The following is a 10,877-nucleotide window of genomic DNA, read 5'->3' as shown; positions in this document are numbered from 1 at the left end:
AACTCTGCCCTGTACCACTTCATCTATACATTTTTTTTCCTACGTTTCCCTCTCTGTGGCTCCTATTTTTTACTGCTTTCCCATGTTTCTTGTACCCAGTTGCATTTTAATTTCTCTTTCTATGTTTCCCTCCCTCTGATGCCCCAACCCTTTTTAAAATTCCTCTCTCTCTCCTGTACCCCATCACTTTTTGCTTTTTATGGTTCCTTCTATCCATCTCCCTGTCCCTATTTTTAAATTATTATCCATCTTTTGCTTCTTGTACCCAATCGCCGTTTAAGTTTCCTGTCTACATTGTCCTCTATCCATCTCCTCGTCCTTGTGTTTTTATTCTTGTCTGTGTTTCTTGTACTCAGCTGCTTTTTAAAATTCCTTCTATGTCTCCCTCTATCTGGCTCCCTTTCTTGATTTTTTATTTCTTCCCTATATTTCTTATTCCCCTTTGCTATTTAATTTATCTTTCAACAATTCCCTTTATCTCGCTCCCTTTCCCTAGATTTTAATTCCTCCCTTGCTTCCATATACCCCGTCACTTTTAAAATTGTCTTTCAATGTTTCCTTCTACTCTGATCCCTGTTCCTGGTTTTCAGTTCTTTCCTGTCTGTCATGAATTACGTTGCTTTCTAAATTTTGTTTCTATGTCTACTTTTATCTAGTTAGCTGTCCCTAATTTTCAATTTTGTACTCTCATAATTCTTTTTGTTGTGAAATTTTGTTTCTAGGTGTACTTTTATCACGTTTTCTCTCCCTATTTCCTAATTTTTTTCCCGTTTCCTGTATCCTCTCGCTTATACATTTTTCAGTCTATGTCTACTTTAATCATGATCTCTCTCCCTGTTTATTAATTATTTCCTGTCTGTCCTGTGCTCTGTCGCTTTTAAATTTTCTTTCCTCATCTGCTTGTAGCCAGTTCGCCGTCTTTATTTTTGAATTCCTTCTAGTCTGTCCTGTATCCCATTGCTTTTAAAATTTTCTCTCTCTGTCTCTGTCTATTTAGGGGGTTTTGCTATTTTTTCATTTTTTCCTGTTTTCACTTTTGAATTTTTGTGTTCACTTCTACACGCTTTTGTCTCTATTATTTACTTTTTTCCTGTATTCTATCTGGTCGCTTTTAAAATTTTCTTTGCGTGTCTACTTTTATCAAGCTGTCTATCCCTTGTTTTTAATTCTTTCTTGTTTGTCACATACCTTGATGCTTTTTAAATTTTCTTTATATCTTTTTTTTTTTTTTCCCTTCTCTTAGTTCATCCCCTGGCTTTAGAGGGTCTCCTCGGCATGTAGAATCATAGAATCATTGAGGTTGGAAAAGACCTTCAAGATCATCGAGTCCCACCATCATCCATGCCCACTAAACCATGTTCTGGAGTACCTCGTCTACACACTTTTTTAATACCTCCAGGGACCTCCATTTCCTCTCGTCCTATCTCCAGCCACCTGCTAGAGGAGACCAGCACCCACCTCGCTACACCTCCCCTTTAGGTAGTTGTAGAGAGCGATAAGGTCTCCCCTCAGCCTCCTTTTCTCCAGACGAAACCGCCCCAGCTCCCTTAGCCGCTCCTCATAAGACTTACGCTCCAGGCCCCTCACCAACTCGGTTGCCCTTTTCTGGACACGTTCCAGCACCTCAACGTCTTTCCCGTAGCAAGGGGCCCAAAACTGAACGCAGTACTCGAGGTGCGGCCTCACCAGTGCCGAATACAGGGGAACAATTACCTCCCTGCTCCCGCCGGCCACACTATTTCTGGTACAGGCCAGGATGCCGTTGGCCTTCCCGGCCACCTGGGCACACTGCTGGCTCATATTCAGCCGGCTGTCAACCAGCACACCCGGGTCTTTCTCTGCCAGGCAGCTTTCCAGCCGCTCTTCCCCAAGCCCGTAGCGCCGCACGGGGTCGCCGTGACCGAAGCGGAGGACCCGGCACTCGGCCTCGTTGAACCTCATACAATTGGCCTCGGCCCATCGATCCAGCCTGTCCAGATCTCTCTATAGAGCCTTCCTACCCTCAAGCAGATCGACCCTGCCTCCCAACTTGGTGTCGTCTGCAAACTTGCTGAGGGTGCACTCGATCTCCTCATCCAAATCATCGATAAAGATATTAAACAGAACCGGGCCCAACACCGAGCCCTGGGGAACACCACTAGCGACCCGCCGCCAACCGGATTTAATCCCATTCACCACAACCCTCTGGGCTCGTCCATCCAGACACTTTTTCACCCAGCAAAGAGTACACTTGTCCAAGCCACGAGACGCCAGCTTCTCAAGGAGTATGCCATGAGAGACAGCGTCAAAGGCCTTGCTGAAGTCAAGGTAGGTAGCATCCACAGCCTTTCCCTCATCCGCTAGGCGGGTCGCCTGGTCATAGAAGGAGATCATGTTGGTCAAGCAGGACCTGCCTTTCGTAAACCCACGCTGACCGGGCCCGATCCCCTGCTCGTCCCGGACTTGCCACGCGAGCGCTCTCAGGACAAACCATTCCATAATCTTCCCCGGTACCGAGGTCGGGCTGACAGGCCCGTAGTTCCCCGGATCCTCCCTCCGACCCTTCTTGTTAATGGGCGTCACGCTGGCAAGCCTCCAGTCCTCTGGGACCTCCCCCGTTGACCAGGATCGCCCATAGATGATGGAGAGCGGCTTGGCAAGCACCTCCGCCAGTTCCCTTAGTACTCTTGGATGGATTCCATCTGGTCCCACAGATTTGTGAGCGTCCAGAGGGCGTAGTAGGTCACTAACTATTTCCTCTTGGATTAAGGGGGGTTATATTCTGCTCTTCATCCTCATCTTCCAGCTCAGGAGGCAGAGTACCCTGAGGATAACTGGTCTCCCTATTAAAGACTGAGGCCAAGAAGGCATTAAGTACCTCAGCCTTTTCCTCATCTCTGGTGGCAACGTTCCCTTCTGTATCCATTAAAGGATAGATATTCTCCTTGGGATTTTTTTTACTGTTACTGTATTTGTAAAAACATTTTTTGTTGTCTCTTACAACAGCAGCCAGATTTAGTCCTAGCTGAGCTTTTGCCTTTCTAATTTCCTCTGCGCATGACCTAACAAGATCCCTGTACTCCCAAGTTGCTCGCCCTTTCTTCCAGAGTTGATAAACTCTCCTTTTTGTCCTGACTCCTAGCAAAAGCTCCCCGTTCAGCCAGGCCGGTCGTTTTCCTCGGCGGTTTGACTTGCGGCACGGGGGAATAGCCTGGTCCTGAGCCGTTAAGATTGCCTTCTTAAAGAACGTCCATCCCTCCTGGACCCCTTTTGCCCTTCAGGACCGTCTCCCAAGGGACTCTCTCAACCGGTGCCTCAAAGAGGCCAAAGTTTGCCCTCCGGAAGTCCATAGCGGTGGTTTTGCTGACCCCCTTCCTTGCCTCACCAAGAATTGAGAATTCTATCATTTCACAGTCGCTAAGCCCAAGACGGCCTCCGACCATCGCACCTCCCACCAGTCCTTCCCTGTTCGTAAACAATAGATCTAGCAAGGCTCCTCCCCTGGTGGGCTCACCTACCGGCTGCGTCGGGAAGTTATCTTCCACGCACTCCAGGAACCTCCTAGACTGTTTACTCTCTGCTGTGGCGTATTTCCAGCGGACGTCTGGAAAGTTGAAGTCCCCCACGAGAACAAGGGCACACGATTCTAAGACTACTGCCAGCCGCTTGTAGAACGATTCATCCGTCTCTTCAACGTGGTCGGGCGGTCTATAACAGACTCCCAGCACGATATCTGCCTTATCGGCCTTCCCTCTCATCCTCACCCATAAGCACTCCACCTTGTCATCACAATCGTGTAGCTCCGTGCAGTCCAAACCCTCCCTAACAGAGAGAGCCACCCCACCACCGTTTCTACCTCGCCTATCCCTTCTGAAGAGCTTATAGCCATCCATCGCAGCGCTCCGGTCACGGGAGTCGTCCCACCGTGTTTCCGTGATGGCGACTAAGTCGTATCTATCCAGCTGCACGATGGCTTCCAGCTCCTCCTGTTTATCGCCCGTGCCGCGTGCATCGGCATAGATGCATTTGAGCTGGCCTATCGAATCCACCCCTAATATTGGCACGCTGCCCCCAGGCTCATCTCTGGTGCACCTAGCCTTATCCCTTACCCCCTTCAAACCTAGTTTAAAGCCCTCTCTATGAGCCCCGCCATCTCACGAGCGAGGATTCTTTTACCCCTTTGAGATAGCTGGATACCATCTGTCGCTAGCAAGCCCGGTGCCACGTAAAACTCCCCACGATCAAAAAACCCAAAACACCACCGACGGCACCAGCCTCTGAGCCACATATTAACCAGGTGTGTTTTCCTGTTCCTTTCAGTATATTTCCCTGCCACTAAGGGATTGAGGAAAACACTCCCTGTGCTCCTTCCACCAATCGCCCCAGTGCCCCGAAGTCCCTTTCGATTGCCTTTGGATTTCTCCCTGCAATCTCATCACTGCCAACCTGCACAACCAGCAATGGGTAATAATCAGAGGTCCTAACCAGACCCGGGAGTTCCCTGGTAATGTCTTTTACCCGGGCCCCAGGGAGGCAGCAGACTTCCCTGTGGGACGGGTCAGGACCGCATATTGGGCCCTCAGTCCCCCTCAGAAGGGAGTCGCCTATGACAATTACCCTCCTTTTTCTTTTTTCACAGGCTGCGAGAATGCGTGGGGCTGCCCGACTGAGCCTAGGCACCTCCCTGGATAGGGCTTCACCTACACCCTGATCTTCACAGACCCGGTCCTCAAGTTCCAGAGCCCCATACCTGTTGCGTAGGGGCAACCGGGAAGGTGAGGGAGACCGGGAGGGGACTCGCCTGCCTCCCCGAGCAGGGACCTGTATCCATTCCCCTCCAACTCTTAGGTCCCCTCCTGCCTGGTGGCAAGGGGGCAGGGGAACCTCCGCTTCTCGCGGAGCCTCCGTCTGCTGCGTCTGCCTCAGGGACGGTAGGGTGTGGGTCCACCAATCTATCTCCCTCTCACGCTCCCTGATACTCCTCAACCTTTCCACTTCTTCCTTCAGTTCTACCGCCAGGCTGAGCAAATCACTCACCTGGTCACAGCTCACGCAAGAGGCGTCCCCACTGACCTCCATCATTTCTGATAGACTCAGGCACTCCCTGCAGCCAGAGACCTGGACAGCTGCACATTTACACGGGAGCTCTGTCTGCATCGCCACGTTTTTCCTAGCAACGGCTTTCACCCGAGCGGCAGCCATATCGGGGTCTCCTTCTGAGGCCGACGTCCACCGCTTCAGTAGCCTTCTCGAGCTGGGAAGGGGGGGGCTGCGCCCTACCTGCCCGAACTGCCGCGCAAACTGCCGCACCACACCCTGACACGCCACGCCCTGTTTGCCACGCTCTTGGTCGCTGGCGCTCCTCAGGGCCATTTAAATCTCCCGCAGTCACCCCTGGCAACGCCCACGCCGCGTCAGCCTCTCTTACGAGAGCTGCCGGCTCTGCACCGTCCCTCTGCTCTTCCCCGGGGCTCCCGGGCCTCGGGAACCTCCCGGTCCGCCTCAACGTAGCACTTAGCCGCCGACTTACCATTGCGTCTGCTGGCCTCGCCGCTGACTGATGTGATTTTAATAACTACATTGTTATTGCATTTAATGAGCTAGTTTCCTACCTAGTTTAGAGGCACATCTATCTTTTTCTGTCTACGCCTCAGAAAAATTAAGTTTAACTCCTTACCCGGTCACGTTGCCGATGCAATAGTTGTAGCTGTAGTACAGGAGCAGGTAGCGTCATTGCCAGTAAAGGTCGCTTTCTCTGTTCAGGGTCTCGCTTACTGTAAATTTAAGGCAGGTAAGAACGCTCCTGCTGCTCCTCCAGCTGACTTTATACCTTCTGGTGGTTTGCCCTTCCCCTTTCCCAGGGGATTGTGGGAAGGGTGGTGGGCGGAGGCTCGGGGTATTTGAGCCACAGCCTCTGCTGAGGGAGCTCATTGTGCTCCTGGGTTTCTCTGGTGTTGGTGCTCAGCTCTTCCTTGAGTCCTTTGCAGCTTTTGAGCTGGCTCAGCTCTTTGGGAAGAGGTGTCTGCTCGAGGTAAGACCTTCAGGACTGGTTAAGGTTTGGCAGCATGTGTAGTAGAAAGTAACACTTGTGTGCAGCTTTTTTTTCTTTTTTTCCTTTCTTTTTTTCAGGTCAGTAATTTTGTTTTGAGTGTTCAGGGGTAGAAAGTTGGTTTAATAGTATGCATTGTTTGTTTGGGTTTTTTTTTAATTCTTCATGCATTGTGTTTTCCTGGAATCCCCAACTTTATTGAAAACGGAACCTTGTTTTATTTCACCAGTTCTGCTGTATGCTGTGTAAGTTGCTGATATCTCTCTTAACGGGACCAACGATGACGTTGTTTAGCAGGGGTTAGAGTGAACATCTTGTATGCATCCATATATGGAGTTTTAGTACTTCTGAAGAAAGCAGAAGGGCCAGGAGGCACAGCGCCTTTCAGGCTCTGGGATGCCTCGTCACCTTTCCTCATTGCCAACAGAACGCCGTGTTGTCCCTAGAACCTTTGCAGCTTGTGGCAGGCCCCTCGTAGATTACAAGCCTTGGGGCTTGACTTTATTTTGTGGGCAAGTAGCGGAGCTGGAACGAGCGGGGAAGCAAACACGGTGGTGCTTATGAGGAGGGGGGAGTTGGGCAAGTAGTTGGTGTTGGCCGGCGGGATGCTTATTCCCTTTTCTGATTTTTTTGTTTGTTTGTTTCATTGCAGATATTGAAGACCAATGTGTCACCTTGAGGAACATCCCAGTTAGCCTGTGTGGTTTTTGTGGAGGATGGTTTGAGACCCACGGCCCTCTGAAAGTTAAGTTGAGGGACCAGGGCTGGGCAGAGGCTGGGAGGGAGGAACGAAGCTGAGAATTGCAGGGAGGGGTTTTAAAGGTAGCGCAGGAGAGAGGCCCGTCCAGGAGCAGTGCCGTTTGGGCAGGCGAAGGGAGCGGGTTGCTTTTCAGCACGAGACCAGCGTGTGTTGGGCAGGGCAGTTCCAGCCTTTGTCTGCGGTGGTGTGCAGTTTGTGTAGTCTGTCTTCTGTCCCTTAGACCTTTTGCGGGTCTCAATGTCCTCATTGCGCTTTGCGCCGGGGGAGCGTGGCATGCGCTTTAGGTGCCGTCCCTAGGGTCTCGAATGCCCGAACTCATCGGCACAGTGCCATTGGAGCGTTTCTTTTTTTGCATTTGCAGCTCTAAAGCACGGATCGGTCTCGGCAGATTCCGGTCGGTCCTCTCTCGCGGCATTCTTCCGGGCTGCATCAGCAGCTCCGCTCTCTAGCCATCCATTTTCTTGGACTGGGAGTTCTTCCCCGCATCTTGATGTTCCTAGGTCTTGATGACAGGCTTCTTGTACATCCATCCTCTTGGTTTTGACAGTGCTGTCTTTTAACAGGCCGTTACGTCGGACTCCTCGGGGTCTGCCGTAGAGCCTCCTTGCCTCAGTGTTTTGGACGCCGTAGGTCATCTTGCCGGATGGCACCTCCCGTCCGGGAGTCCTTCTTGCTGAGAGTTTTCTCTCTCTTTGAATCACCTTGTCTGTACCGTTCTGTGTTGTGTTGGTCTGTGCACAGGTGTGTTTGGCTTGGAGCTGCTCTGCCCGGGGATGTAGAGTCAGGGGTAGGTGGAACAGCAATAAGAGTCTAAGGGTGAAATGTTGATTTGCCTTAATTGTTTAGGCAAGGGTTGTACGCTCATCTGGGATTGAGTAGGCATTGGTGGGCTGTGTGGACAGCAATGTTGAGAGTTTTTTATGGAATTGATTGTAGCCATGTGGCAGAGGCTCTTGAGGGGTGGTGAAGCGGATTTGAGTCTGTAAGGTGTTGAGGCTTGCATGTGATGGGCTTAAAGTTTGGCTCTGGTTTTTTTGTTTTGTTTTGTTTTTTTAAAATGGCTTGCTGTAGCTGGAGTTGTTAAGCTCTTGCTCTGCATCCAGGCTGACTCGTTCAATATGGGTTTCTCTTTCAGATGCGGAGAGACAAGATGCGTGCACCAGAGCTACGGAGGAGGGGAGCGGAGTGCCGTGAGGAGGTGGGTCTGTGAGTGGAGTCAGAGGGAAGATGCAGCTGGTGGCTCTATGACTAGTTCATAAGGGTTCTTTTTTTTCTTTTATTCTGAAGGTGCAAAGCAAGGAGCGAAGTGGGCTATCAGCAGCGGAGGCGACTCGGGCAAGGTGAGCTGTGACTAATGGGTTGAAGCAATCATTTCTTTGGTAGCGTTGTATTGTTAGCAGAGTTGGAAGCATCCCTTGTCATTTGTGTTTTGCAGGTGGTACACAGGCCTCGATGTGGCAAGCTGTCGACGGCACAGGTGGGGCATGTGAGCGGCTGAGGTAAAGGAGAGCAAGTTGGGAATCGGTGCGGGCGGGCTGAGGTTTCGGGCGGTGTCTCAGCATGCGTCTTGTGCTTTGGTTTTTGCAAGTGGTGCACGCAGCCTCGGAGGGGTGAAGCCGCAGGCCGATGAGGAGTTTGAGAAGGTGAGGTGGTTGTTGGCTGGGTAGGTCTTGATTAGCTAATTGGTGGTTAATTAAACATTTACCTTTTTCTTTTGCAGGTGCTGTGTGGGCTACCTTTGGAATGGGATGAGCATTTGAGGTGAGTTGTGGATGAGGGAGGAGGAGCATGGGGCTGGTGACTTCTCATGACTGCTATGCTAATTTGGTGTGTCTTGCCGTCTCAGGTACCATGAGTGATGATGGCCGCAGGGTCTGACTCTGGAATGAGCAGGTAGGCGTAACCCTGTGGTGTGTGTGATTAAGTGGGGAGTTGGGAAAGTAGTTGGTGTTGGCCGATGGGTTACTTATTGCCTCTCCTGACTTTGGCTTTTTTTTTTTTTTTTTGTCTTCACTGCAGGTGATGAAGAGGAACCTGGCGACTGCCCGATCATCCCAGTTAGGCCGTGTGATTTTTGGGGAGGATGGATTCGTACCCTTGGCCCTCTGAAAGTTAAGTTGAGGGACCCGGGCTGGGGAGAGGCTGGGAGGGAGGGACACAGCTGGGAATTGCAGGGAGGGGTTTGAAAGTTAGCGTAGGAGGGCAGGGCTGTCCAGGAGCAGTCCCGTTCGGGCAGACGAAGGGAGCGGGTTGCTTTTCAGCACGAGAGCAGCGTGTGCCGGGCAGGGCAGTTCCAGCCTGTGTCTGTGGTGGTGTGTGGTTTGTGTAGTCTGTCTTCTGTGCCTTAGACCTTCGTTGGCTCTCAATGCCGTCATCAGTCTTTGCGCTCAGGGAGCGCGGCAGGCGCTTCGGGCGCCATCCCTAGGGTCTCGAATGCCCGTACTCATCGGCCCGGTGCCAATCGGGTGCTTTTTTTCTTGCACTTGGAGCTCTAAAGCGTGGATCGGTTTTGGAAGGAACCAGCTGGTTCTCCTCTGCGGCGCTCTTCCAGGCTGCTTTGCGGCTCTGCTGCCTAGCCGCGTGTCATCTTGGACTGGGAGTTCTTCCCTGTATCTTGATGTTCCTAGGTCTTGATGACGGGCTTCTTACACATCCATCACCTTGGTTTAGACAGTACCGTCTTGTAAGGGGCCGTTAGTTTTGCCTCTTCTTCTTTGGGGCTGTCGTAGAGCCTCCTCGCTTCGTGGTTTTGGACACCGTAGGTCATCTTGCCGGATGGCACCTCCCGTCCGGGAGTCCTTCTTCTTGCTGAGAGTTTTCTCTCGCTTTGAATCACCTTGTTGTTAGTGGTGTGTGTTGTGTGCATGGGTGTGTTTGGCTTGGAGCTGCTCTGCCCGGGGATGTAGAGTCAGGGGTAGGTGGAACAGCAATAAGAGTCTAAGGGTGATATCTTGATATGTCTACATTGTTAGCATTGAGGGTTAAATGATTTTTCAGTCATTGCATGTCAGTAGTGGAGTGGATTGCAAGTGGTTTGTGGGGTAGAATATAGTAAGGCAGTAAGTGGGTGTCCTGGTTTCAGCTGGGATAGAGTTAACTGTCTTCCTAGTAGCTGGTACAGTGCTGTGTTTTGAGTTCAGTATGTGAAGAATGTTGATAACACTGATGTTTTCAGTTGTTGCTCAGTAGTGTTTAGACTAATGTCAAGGATTTTTCAGCTTCTCATGCCCAGCCAGTGAGAAAGCTGGAGGGGCACAAGAAGTTGGCACAGGACAGAGCCAGGCACCTGACCAAACTGGCCAACGGTGTATTCCATACCATGTGACGTCCCATCTAGTATAGGAACGGGGAAGTGGGGGCAGGGATTCGCCGCTCGGGGACTGGCGGGGTGTCGGTCGGCGGGTGGTGAGCAATTGCACTGCGCATCATTTGTACATTCCAATCCTTTCATTATTTCTGTTGTCATTTTATTAGTGTTATCATTATCATTATTAGTTTCTTCTTTTTCTGTTCTATTAAACCGTTCTTATCTCAACCCACGGGTTTTGCTTCTTTTCCTGATTTTCTCCCCCATCCCACTGGGTGGGGGGGAGTGAGTGAGCGGCTGCGTGGTGTTTAGTTGCTGGCTGGGGTTAAACCACGACAGTCCTTTTGGCGCCCAACGTGGGGCTCGAAGGGTTGAGATAACGACAAACCTGACCAGAGCTTGTTAAAACAAATTTGTTATAAGCATTCATTATATCGGTCTAATAGTCGCTGGTCATTATGTTGATTTATGTGTTCTTAGAGTTGTTGCTCTGGTTTTTAAAGTTCTGTTATGTATCACCTCGCTTGCTGTATGTAGTCCCTCTTCTGCTGCTTATCATCCGTGGGAGGTGGATTAAGGTTTTCGCTTTGATGTATTGTACAACACTGGTTATGGTATGATAAAGTCGTCGGCTGTGGGATTAATCCGGTACTTGCACTCAGCATTGTCACCTTTATACTGTGGAAGCCATCTGTGGGAAACTGTTAATAATTATACCATTTACCTTTCCTCCTTGGAAAACCAGTCTATGGGTGGGATACCTTTCTTCCCCTCTCCTTTCT

Source organism: Harpia harpyja, chromosome 7 (assembly GCF_026419915.1).
Source record: "Harpia harpyja isolate bHarHar1 chromosome 7, bHarHar1 primary haplotype, whole genome shotgun sequence".
NCBI lineage: Eukaryota > Metazoa > Chordata > Aves > Accipitriformes > Accipitridae > Harpia > Harpia harpyja.
Note: the sequence above shows the minus strand (reverse complement) of the source record.